This window comes from Suricata suricatta, chromosome 9, assembly GCF_006229205.1.
Source record: "Suricata suricatta isolate VVHF042 chromosome 9, meerkat_22Aug2017_6uvM2_HiC, whole genome shotgun sequence".
Classification (NCBI taxonomy): domain Eukaryota; kingdom Metazoa; phylum Chordata; class Mammalia; order Carnivora; family Herpestidae; genus Suricata; species Suricata suricatta.
This window is the reverse complement of record NC_043708.1, coordinates 64179782-64192698: the sequence shown is the minus strand read 5'-3', so window position 1 is coordinate 64192698 and position 12917 is coordinate 64179782. Positions and strand designations below refer to the sequence as shown.

Here is a 12917-nt window from a genome sequence, read left to right as displayed (position 1 = left end):
AAGACACCACCCGGCGGGCGCCGGAGCCGCAGGAGCAGCGGCCGCGCGGCCGCAGTAGCCGCAGGGGGCCCGGACGCCGCCCCCTCCGCCCTTGATTCCCCGGGCCTGAGCCTCCCCGAGCCCAAGAAGGACTGAGCTGCGGGCTCGAGGCCGCCTACGCCGGCGTGGTCCGTACCCCCCGCCCGGACGCCGGTCTGTGCCGGTCGGGCTGCCCCGGGGAGCAGACGGAGGGGACTGGGTGCATCTCCTCCGACCGGCTTCCCAGCGCCGGTCTCCCAGCGTTCCCAGTCCCCGCCACCAGTTCCAAATACCCAAATACGGCGCACGTCTACTAGTGAGGTGACCAGTGATGGGCCGAAGAATGGCAGCCCAGCGGTTTCCCTTGGGTCTTACCTTCGAAGAGGCAGGGAAAATGAATATAGAGGGTCCTCAGACATCCCGCCTCCTTCTAGGAGCTCTTGGGTTTCTTGCCAAAGAGGGTAGGAAGCCAGTCCACGGAAACGTATTTATGCCTGTCAATACCTTTTTTTTTTTCTTTTTGTCTCTGACACACCCCGATACCCAACCCCACCTACTCCACCGCAGCTCCGAAGGCACCAGAGTTACACAAGTGGCTGAATTCAGGAGACAGCCTCTTCTGAAAGAGCAGGCATTGTCTACATAAAGGCGGGAGGAAGGTCTGATGTGGCCTCTTTCTCTTTACTTTATTCTGTGTCTGGCACTTTTATTTCTGGAGCCTCAGAAACCCTGGTTTCTTTCTTCCCCCATCATTTAAAAGTCTGCTTTGTAGGAGTGATGCTCCCAGCTTCTCCCAGCGCCACCACCATCACTATCAACACTATCAAGGCTGGACACCCTTTGCTCTAATTTGGATAGTTGTTTTTTTTGTTGTTATTGTTGCTGTTTTGACAGGGGTGGGGAGATGGATGCTTCCCAGTCCTTGGAGATGAATTCTGATCTCTTCCCCCCAGCAGGAGGGCTTCGGGTGTATGCCTGTGCAGGTGCACAGGGCCCTGACCTCAGAAGGGCTCTGCTGGGTGTGTGCTCCACCACAATGGTTTGCTGCCTGCCAGTATCTTGGAATTCTTCATAATTTTCCATTTTGCAGTGGGCGGGGCGAATTATGTAGCCCACTTCTCCAGTCTTCCCCTTACACTGCTCAAGTGGCCATACCAAGAGAAAAAAAAAAAAAAAGGCAAGCAAACCAGTATGCATGTTTCTAGTCCGTTGCATTTTATTCTGTTTGGTTCTATGTCTGCCTGTCTTGATCTCTGGTTCTGGCCAGGACAGGACATCGAGTCTCAGTTTCCTATTAGACCCTTGTCTCCAGCATTAGCAAAGAGCTTTGAATGTCACCAATGGCACTATATCTCATTCAGTGCTCTAGAAGAGATTTGAATTTATTTTCTCTGGATTTGATAGTGTGATAAGGTCTACCTGTGTGCAATGGCATTTTCCCTGCTTCCTTACTTCTCTTCATCCATGGTAGAGTCTAGTTTTCTTAATATGCCAGATTCAGCTAAAGTAGGAGAATGGTGGGCTTATTCCTGATACAATGCTGTTCTGATTTCTCAAGGAAGTTTTTTTTTTTAATATCAGGAGGCCTGTTTCATTTTCTTTTAAAATTTGAAATATTCGCACAATTTTCTATTACTAGAAAAAAAGTTTGCTCATCAGTTTACAAGGTACTTACAAAAAGCTAGTTTGGCTCGAGAATCAGGAGAGCTGAAGACATTCATGTTTTATAGTAAACACAACAAAATATTGAGGCCTTCTCTGCGCCAGGCACTATACCTACACAGGTACACACCTGTGAAGACAGATGAGGTCCCTGCTACTACAGGTCACATTTCAAAAGGAAAGAAAAAAGGAAAACAATAAATAAGATTATTTCTGAAAATGATTAGTTGCAATGAATAAAAATAACGTAATAGTAATGAGGGTGACTTGGGGATGGGGGAAGGGGAGAGAGTAGACTAAGGGACACTACTTTGAACTACAGATAAGAGGTTTCACTGAGTTTACACTTGAGTCAAAACCTAGTAATGGAAAGGGGCCAGTCTTAAGATGTGGGTTATCACACTCTGGGCATAGGAAAGACTTAGCATAAAGAATATAATATGGGATGTACTTGGTGTTTTCAAGACCCAGGATAAGAAGGACAAGTATATGAGGAGGCCAGATAGCTGGTAGGAGCCAGTTCACAAAGAGTCTTGAAAGTAAAGAGACTTTTTCTGGTGCACTGCCAAACCACTGGAAGGTGTTAAACCAGAGAGTAAGATATAATTAGCATTTTTAAAAAGATCACCCTCTGGGGGTGCCTGAGTGGCTCATTTGGTTAAGCGGCCTACTCTTGACTTCAGTTCAGGTCATGATCTTGAGGTTTATGAGTTTAAGACCCACGTCTGTGCTGTTAGCCCAGAGCCCACTTGGGATTCTCTCTCTCCTCTCTCTTTCCCTCCCCCGCTTGCATGCATGCTTGCTCTCTCTCCCTCTTGCTCTCTCTCTCAAAATAAGTAAATAAAACTTCAAAAAAAAAAAAAAGATCACATTCTGACTACTATATATAAGAGAAAAGAATCCAAGCAGAGATACCAGGTAGAAGACTTGCTGTTGTCCAGTCTAGAAATACTTGTGGCTTGGATGATTGCAGTTGTAGTAGAGATATTAAGAAATAGAAAGATGCAAGCCCTATTTTGGAGGCAGAACTGAAGTCTTGCTGATGAATCAGGGTTATAGGGAGAGAGAGAACAGGGGAGTTATGAAAGATTCCTCAGTTTCTTAGCAGTTAGCCTATTGTTGGTGCCGATGATTGAAATAGAGAAGATACGCAAGAAGCAAGTTTGGGAGAAGTAAGAGATTTCTGCTTTGACCATGCTGAGTTTGCGATATCACCAGATATTCAACCTGGAAATAACATCTACAGCTGAATAGCTGAGCCCAGAGTTCTGGAAAGAGAATAGGGCCAGAAACACATTGGGAAATCATCAGTATGGAGAAGATATTAGATGAGATCTCTAGAGAGAGAGGACCTAGGGCATTCATCAGTTACATGACACTTACGGGCACTTAGGAAGAAAGTAAGCTATATAAATAACTGTGTCTTATACCCTGGTTTCTCAATAGTATGAAAGATTCTCTTGGGTGTTGCAAATCATTGAGAAGGAAGTAAGACAGGAGAGAAAATTCTAAAGAATAATCAAAATTACTTTTAAGAAGTTGACAAATTACCGAATGGAAAAGAATGAATAAAGAGAAAAAAGAAAAAGCAAAAAAAAAAAAAAAACCTCAAACAACTGGAGCTCCACATATGAAGCAGAAAATTCCCATGCACTTGGTAATTGCAATTTCTGTGGCAGACACCTGAGAAATCTGACAGTTTGCCGACTGCTACCCACTCTTGCTGAATGCAGAGAATGAGCAACAGACAATGCCTGCAAGAAACCTGATACGTATGTCCATGACTTCAAAATAATACACAGAAAACTTGAAGGGGTTTTAGACAAGTCAGTGCTTTTAATCCCTTCTGGATGTTTGAACTTTGGAAAAGAGGTTATAGAAAATAAATAACTGTTTATATGAATTATATTCATGAAATGGGATTTCATTGTTTGAATTGTGGGTAACATTCCTGGAATAATGGACTTTCAGCAGGAGTTGGGAATACTATCTTAGAAAGAATGTTCAATACCCTAATTAGGCCTCTGTGTAAAAGTGATTTGGGTATGGAGCAGTATATGGAGGTACTTACAACCATTTCCAAAGACAAGTGCTTAATTCTGTAGGATATTCTCTAAAAGAGGGATGAATATTGAGATAATTTTGAAAATAACTGCATAAATTTCATTTTTGTTATAGCTTATAAATTAAATTAGCATTTAAATTCTCAATAGAAATTAGCATTTAAAGGCACTGAGAATTCCTACAAAAGTTTCATTTCACTTAACCCAATACTTTCTAGACATTTTTTACCTCAGAATCCCTCCTCGTTTGTTGCTGTTGTTTTTTAGCAGGTAGCATATCTTAACATTTCACATAACTAGTATTCCATGGAACACTCTTTGGGAAACAGAATGCTATACAACAAATGTAAAAGAATTTAGGTGAAAAGTTGAAGGTAAAGAACATTTCTCTGATAATTAAGAACGGATACTTTGAAGAAGAACATGAATATCAAAAACATATGTATAATATTGAGAATGTCCACTAATTCATAATTAGTCATCAGAAAGAGGATTAAGAATAATCTGATTTGACTGGAAGTCAGTCTGGAAGCACTATATGGTTTATCCAGAAGAACTAGACAGTAGAGAAAGAAAAGTGAGTAGAAAAGACATGCAATTCTATAGCTGAAAGTGTCCTATTCTCTGGAACAATCATTTTACAGCCTAACAAACTGAGGAAGACAGAAATCATATACCAATGTAAAAATGAGAAATTGGAAAGAGAAAATATGGTCTCAGGATGTCCTCCTTTTTATATAATTAAACACTGGAAGTTGTAAGCATAAGGATAAAGATAATGGATGGATAGATGATAGATGATTAACATATATAATATAAAACATTTTAGGGGCACCTGGGTGGCTCAGTCGGTTCAGTGATTGACTTTGGCTCAGGTCATGATCTCACGGTTCGTGAGTTCAGGCCCTGCGTCGGGCTGTGTGTGGACAGCTCAGAGCCCGGAGCCTGCTTCCGATTCTGTGTATCCCTCTTTTTTTCTGCATCACCCCCAGTCAGTCTCTGTCTCTGTCTCTCTCTCTCTCAAAATTAAATAAATATTTTAAAAAACATTTTATATTGTTCACAAGTTACTGTCTGTAAGATCAGGTTAAATAAGGACAATGAGATAAAATTGGCACAAATCAGAAAAATAAGTTCCTCTTGGAGATATCAACCATATGGGCATCTGCCAAAAATCTGCTAAAACCTGAGCATTTGATAAAATGTTGCCTATCTTGCTGATATTTTCATGGGAAATTTTAAAAAAGGGAGGAACATGCTTAGTTCATCAAGAAAAAAAGAATAGTGATATGTTCTTTAAGAAAGCAGGTGTCAAAAATTCAGAGAAAAATAGCTGGGATTGTAGTTACAGACCCCAAAAAGGACAGGAGCCTTTTAAAGACAAGCTTTTAACTATAAAGTCATAATGATCCAGGTAAGGAATAAACTCAAACACCAATGTGACTATATGTTAAATTCTAGATGAATATAGATCTGCAAAGAGAATGAACAAAAATTGATGAGTTATATGAACAAGAATATAAATAAAGCCTATTTTAAGCTAAAAGCAACAAGTACCTCTGTATATAAGAATGCTAAGTTTTGGGGACACCTGGCTGGCTCAGTTAATAGAGCCCGTGATTCTTGATCCTGGTTTGGGGTTGTGAATTCAAGTGCCATGTTGGGCGTAGAGCTTTAAAAAACAAGAAGTGTGAAGTTTATAAACACTCTCCCCCTCCCTTAATAATTAATTTACAGGCAAAAATTGAATTCTTCACTTTAATTTTTACCTATGTGAGGTTAAACATTTTAATGTGCTTAATGGTCACTTGTATGTTCTCTTTTTGTATATTATATTCTAAATTCCTTATGTATTTTTATATTGGAATATTCCTTTTCTACACAGTAATAAATGAGAGATTGTTATATATAAAGTATGTTATTCCTGGGGTGACTGGGTGGCTCAGCCGGTTAAACATCTGACTCTTGTTTTGGCTCTAGTTATAATCGTGAGTTCAAGCCCTGCATCAGGTTCTGTGCTGCCCATGCAGAGCTTACTTGGGATTCTCTCTCTCCCTCTTTCTCTCTCTCTCTTCCCCTCCCTCACATGTGCTGTCTCTCTCTCAAAATAAATAAATAAATTTTTAAATTTAAATAAAATTTATTGTGCAAAATTTTGAAGTTTTTACTTTGCATATATGCAAATTACCTACATTTACATTTCTGTTATGCCATTTTTTGTTGTTGTTGCTAAACTTGGTCACTGAACGTCATTCCTTCCTGGACAATAATAACTTTGGCTCTGATGTTCCAATAAGAACTAAAATCTGCTGACTCCAAGGTAAAAAATTTACTCAGGTTCCCCACAGAAAGCAGAATAAAACACTTATTACTTGAACTTCAATATACTCAAAGGCTATTGCTTACAGTTGCCAATTTTAAATGCACATCAGCTTTTATTAAGTCAATCCAACATTCAAATTCAGAAAACATTAACAGCAACAGCAGCACATTTCTTTTTATAAAAATGCAATTCTTCTAGTCCTGGTTTCAAGGTCGATTGGTTCCAGGGATACAAACTTTTCCTCCCTTCTTATTGGATTTTATTTGTTGTCATAGCCTAAAATGTTCCAGCTATGACTATCAATACATTCCATTAGTTGATAATATTCCATAACCTAATTTATTCTTCGTACATGTCATTCTGTGAAATTCAACATTATTTACGTCAGTACATTTTATAAAGCACTGACTAAATTTTGAAAAATTAATAAGAAAGAATAAATGAGGTACCATTAATCCAAAGTTACTTTTTGGGTTCCTTCCTGGAAAAAAATTTTTTGAGCTAAAATTTCTTTTGTGTGGTTTCTGATGCTTGATTTGGAAAATGAAATTTTTAAGGGAAAGAATCTGGCAGATTTACTTCTTAGTGACACAACCAGGAAAAATAGTTTTAATAGTTTAAGAAAAATAATTTGCTTTACTTGGCTTAGAAAAACTTTAAATGGCATTATTTCTAAAATTCACATATTACTGTAAAATTTGTATGGCAGTAGGATGAAAAGATGCATAATTAAAATGAGGTCATTTTTATGGAATTGAAGCCATATTTTATCCAATCATCATGCTGCATTTTCTTTATTAATTCTTATCCTCAAAAATACAAACCTAAAATGTCATATTGTTGCAACCACAGTAAGCTTTCTTTCCCATCCTTTAGTATCTTTAAATTGAATTATTTACTCACTTGATCTCACATGTATTCAAACTAAAAATGTCTTAGCGTTAAGTAGAGTATTTACTTCTTGATTAAATATTAACTTTTATTTATTTTAAATGTATGAATTGTTTACATTTATATGATATTATATGTACTTTTCATAAATCTATTTTGTTTTGTTCAATGAGACTGCATAGGAAAACTGAAGTCCTCATAGACTGAAAAAAAATCATTAAATTTTAGATTTGCTTGAGGATGTACTTAAGAAAAAAACTATGTACATACTCTTTTGGATGAAAGAAGAACATTCTAGAATTCCTTAACCTTTGCGCTTTGCTTCTCTGGTTGAATGCCAAAGTCGACAAGTGTAGATCATAAGATTTAAATGCTTGTTAATTTGTCCATGCAACAGCTATCCTATGACTGTCCAATACATCTTTGTCTTGTCTTTATTTCAACACATGGTCATCTATATCTGACCTAACAAGTTGAACTTTTTATTTTAAGAGAATGCGTAGGAATGAGTCAGAGAAAGATTGGGGACGGAGGATCCAAGTGGGGCTCTGTGCAGACAGCAGAGAGCTGGACGCTGATGCAGGGCTCAAACTCACGAGCAGAGCTGTGAGATCATAACCTGAGCTGAAGTTGGATGCTTATGACTGAGCCACCAGGTGCCCCACAAGTTGAACTTTTTAAAAATTTAGTTATTGAAATAAATTTTACTTGCTTGGGAGAAATAAACAATTTAAATCATCAATGAGGAAGAATCATCTTAACCTTTATTTCCTTTACCAAATAAACTTTATTTTTATGTAGAATATTAAATACTTCCTAATTAGGTGATAAAAAGTATTTATATGATTTTAATTAATGATTTTTTGCCTATTTGCTTTCAAAAAACTAACCAATTTAATGAATGAAAAAATAAAAATAAATAAGTAGCACAAACATTTTAGCTAATATCCATGATTTCTGCTATAACATTTAGTTTAACTTTCTTCATAGGCAAAACAAAAGAAGGAAAAAAAAAGAATTCCTAATTCTTGTTGTCTGATTTTATTTTTTTATTTATTATTATTATTTATTTTATTTAAACCCAAGCTAGTTAACATATATATAATAATGAATTCAGGGGCACGTGCGTGGCTCAGGTCATTAAATGTCCAACTTTGGCTCAGGTCATGATCTTGTTATTCATGAGTTCAAGCCCTATGTCAGGCTCTGTGCTGATAGCTCAGAGCCTGGAGCCTGCCTCATTTTCTTTCTCTCTCTCTCTCTCCCTCTGTCTCTCTGTCTCTCTGTCCTTCTCTCACTCTCTCTCCCTCAAAAATAAAGATTAAAAAATTTTTTAAATTATTTCCATATTCTCAGATTTTAAACAAAAATTTTAGATAAAATTATCACAGATGTCCATATTATATAAGATAATGGAAAAACTCTTGATTTACACTCTGTATTTCCTGAGAGCAAGACTCTTCGTTTTATTTACCTTCTATCCCTTAGTACCAGTACAGAATTAACGCGTATTAATGTGTTTTAGAACAAACTGTTCAAATACACTTTGAAGATTAAAAATTTACATTTTTTCAAGGTAGTAGTCTTTTATATCCACCCTATTCAAAAGCCCAAGTCACAGAAACCAACTCTAAATCAGACACTTCCTTTCTTCTTCTTTTTTTTAAGGTTTATTTATTTTTGAAAGAGACAGAGACAGAGTACAAGCAGGGGAGGGACAGAGAGAGAAAGAGACACAGAATCCAAAGTAAGCTCCAGCTCTGAGCTGTCAGCACAGATCCCAACACATGGCTCGAACCCCTGAACTGTGAGATCATGACCTGAGCTGAGCCACCCAGGCACCTCCAGACAGACATTTCCTTGTGGGATTCAGCTAATGAGGTTCAGAGAAATTCTATTCTTGTGATCCAGTCAGACACATGAAGTTTGACATAGTTAGCTACTCTGTGCAGATACACTTATAAGACTTCCTCAGTGCTATTACCCTAGCACCCATCACATAGTATTGATTTTGCTTGCATCCTATACCTGTAGGAACCATTTTATAACCATGTCCACATACCCTTCCTCAAGTGTCTCCAGAATCATACCTGGCATAGAATAGATGCCATTACTTGGTAATAGTTCAATAACTATTTACTGAATGAGTCAATGACTTGAGTATAAAATGCCTCCAGTAAATAAATGGATAGCATAATCTAAAGGTCTAGCTTCCCCAAAATCAACCACCTCAGTGTCTAATAACATGTATTGTTATTTTCCTGACTATAAAAGTAATGCACGTTAATTTTAAAAATTATTAGGAGAAAACAAAAATGTACATTAAAAAAATAAGGGTGCCTGGGTCATTCAGTTGGTTAACTGTCTGACTTTGACTCAGGTCATGACCTTGCAGTTTGTGGATTTGAGCCTCACATCAGGCTCTTTGCTGACAGCTCAGAGCCTGGAGCCTGCTTCGGATTCTGTGTCTCCCTTTCTCTCTGTTCCTCCCCTGCTCACACAGTCTTTCTCTGTCTCTCAAAAATGAATAAATGCTAAATTTTAAAAAATTATTTATAAATTTCTTAACTCAGAGTTACCATTAAGTGGAATCATATTAAAAATATTGTTGTTAATCTGATTTTTAAATTTAATATACCAACTATTATTATGAAATCATTAAATATTTTCAGAAACATTTGTGATGGCTGCAGAATATTCTAAAATATGGTTTCTGCCTACCTGCAGTTGAACATTTACTTTCTTTTTTTTTGGCTGACACATTTTTTAAAATGTGAATAATAGCACTATTACTTGGGCAGAAAATATACTCACAAACTGAAATAAAGATTTAGAAATGTAGTTACAAGAAAAAATATGAATAAGACTGATAAATTGTAGGAGGGATTGATTCTGCTAACAAGGAGTATATCTGGAGGGTCTTAAAATAGAATAATTTAAAAGATACACAAAATTTCAAAGAATTCATGATGGTGAAATACATTGAGCTGACATAAATTCTAAAAACCCATTTTTTAAAGTAGCAAGATATTTTACAGGTTTTTTTAATTGAATATTCAAATCAAATTTGACACCTCAGGAGAACATCAGCTCTGCTGTCAGAAATCAAAACAGTGATGGATGCTATATTTGGAAAGTAATAGAATATAAATATATACATATACTTTTTACTGTATTTTATTATGACAGAAATTAATTAACTTCATGAAATGTCACTGACAAGTGAAACTGTAAAGTATTCGCTACTTTCCAACCATACTTTTTGTTAATTGGCTAGAAATATATGTGCCAATCTAATTTTCTTAATGTTTAAGTACAGTACTTCAAAAATGATAAGCACATGGATCAAAACCAGACGGATAAAGAATGTTTAAAATGTTTAAAACCTAGTAAGTTATGTTAAATGAATACTTTCTATTTTATTTGTTTTTTGACCCTTTATGTTTTTTATTCTTCATTTAACTTTTAAAACACTGCTATCGTTGAATATTAAAACAAAAACAATAGCAAGTAGTGAGCTATGACTATAGTCCTTCACTGGTTCACGACCGCACGTAAAATGCCAGCAGTGTCATTCACTGGCCCCGTTAAGAGGTCTGACACTGAACACCTGCCCTCAGGTGATGTTCATCGTCGTCATATGCTTCTCCGTTGTAATGGCACCATCTTTCCTGATTTGGATCAAAGTCCACCAGTTCTACCTGGTCCATTTCATCAGTCTCTTCTACTTCCTTCCTCTCAGGTAGGAGTTTTTCCAGTGAAGAGAGTTTATCAGGAGAGGGAAGCCATTCTCAGGAAAGTTTACCTTAAATTCCATGAGTAGGTGACCATTTTCATGTGGTCTATGATAAACTGGCAAGCCTCCATTCAGCCCACACTTGATATCTCCGAGCTTGACAATCTGACCTGAATGAGAGGTGATGACAGTGGTTCTGTTGTCAAGAGTAGATATTGGCTTTTGAAAGCCGCACAGGGCTTCCACCAGCTGTATGTCCATACACATGAAAAGATCCTGTCCTCGGGAGTAAACACAGCATGGTCCTTCTGATCTAAAACAATGACAGTATCTCCTGGTTCCAGTCCAGGTTCTTCACCATGGAATGTTATCTTCTGGCCATCTTTCATGCCTTTGTCAATATGAACTTCTAGAATCTTCTTTTCTCGAACTATCTTCCTTCCATTGCAGCTTTTACATCTATCTTTAGGACTGATCCGGTCCCCATGACCCTGGCACTCCATGCACACAGATTGAATTTGTTGAACCATTCCAGGTCCTATCTGACTAATTCTGATTTGCATTCCCGTTCCTCAGCAATTGGGACAACATTCTACTCCTTTCTTTCCACCTTGGCCTTCACATTTGTCGCAAATCACATTCTTTTGCAGAGCTAGTTTTCTTGTTGCACCATTATATAAATCTTCTAAGGTTACGGAGAGCTGATGCACAACATTTTTACCTCTCCTTTCTCTTTGCATCCTTCCTCCTCCTCCAAAAAACATCAAAGATGTCCATGGGGAGCCAAAGCCGCCACCTGCTCCACTTTCTTTAATTGCTTATTCTCCTCTTTTGTCATATAATTCCCTTTTCTTTGCATCAGAGAGCACTTCATAATCTTCAGAAATCTGTTTAAACTTCTCTCCTTCATTTGGATTCTTGTCAGGATGGTACTTCAAAGCCAATTTCCTGTAAGCCTTTTTCAATTCCTCCTGGGTAGCATTGGGTTTGACCCCAAAAAAATCATACTAAGTAGTTTCTTTCACCATTTTCTACAGCCTGTGAGCAGCCGAGGCTGGTGTGGGGGAGCAGGAAGCGGCGCGTTGCTGGGCGCAGCTCAGGCAACCGCGGCTCCTCCGCTTTTCGCCAAGCGTTCTGGAAAGTTCCCGAATACTTTCTATTTTAATAAACGGATCCCAATATTCAAACTTCGAATGTTATAGATTATTTTTACTTTTTGCATTTTTTTTTTTATTAAGGTACAGTTGACACACCGTGTTACATTAGTTTCAGGTATGCAATATAATGACTCAATGATTATAAAGTCATAGAGTATTGAGTAATGACACAATCGATTAAATAATCCAAATTTTAACTTAAACAACATTATTCTATTTTGCCTAGAAAATTCACTTGGTTCATCCCTAAATTATGTCCGTATAATAGCTCCAACTGATCTGTACGCTTAGGTACTATTAAGCTGCGTATCTGGGAAGCACTCTGGCAGCCCACAGCCTTGAAACAACCTGGAGACGGCTAGCTGCTTTTGAACAAATATCACACACACACACACACACACACACTCCACTGCACTGTATTAGCCAACTAAAGCTATGGTCATTGTAAAACAGTTCTTCTCAGATTCATCTCAAAAGCTTAACTCGTAGAATTCATTGTTTTAAAGCAGAACGGTAAATGTGGCTTTTAGGGACTTAATTATGTCCCTACCAAAATTCATATGTTGGGGCACCCAGGTGGCTCGGTCAGTTAAACGTCAGACTCCTGATTTTAGCACAGGTCAAGATCTCATGGTTTGTGAGCTCAAGCCCTGCATCAGGTGTGAAGCCTGCCTGGGATTCTCTCTCTCCCTCAATCTCTGCCTCTCCCACACTTGTTCTCTCTCTCTCCCTCCCACCCTGTCTCCCCTCTCTCTCAAAATAAATAAACTTTAAAAAAATCATATGTTGAAGCTCTAATCCCCCAGTACCCCAGAAGGTGACTGTATTTGGAGATGGGGCCATTAAGTTAAAAAGAGGCTGTTAGTGTGGGCCCTAACCCAATCTGACTGATGTCCTAATAAGAGGAAATTAAAAGAACATGGAGAGCCGCTAGAGGCACACATGCCCGGAGGGATGGCCATGGGGAAAGGCGGCTAGGGCACTGGCATCTGCAAGCCAAGGAGGCATTAAGAGAAACCAATCCTGCCAGCATGACTGTGGTGGGCTTCCAGCATCAGAACGGTGGG

The 12917-nt window shown here is 38.1% G+C and overlaps 1 pseudogene; it reads right to left on the bottom strand.

The window, feature by feature from the left end:
- Positions 1-10544: 10544 nt before the first annotated feature.
- On the bottom strand, positions 10545-11721 carry LOC115302482 (annotated as a pseudogene).
- Positions 11722-12917: the final 1196 nt, after the last annotated feature.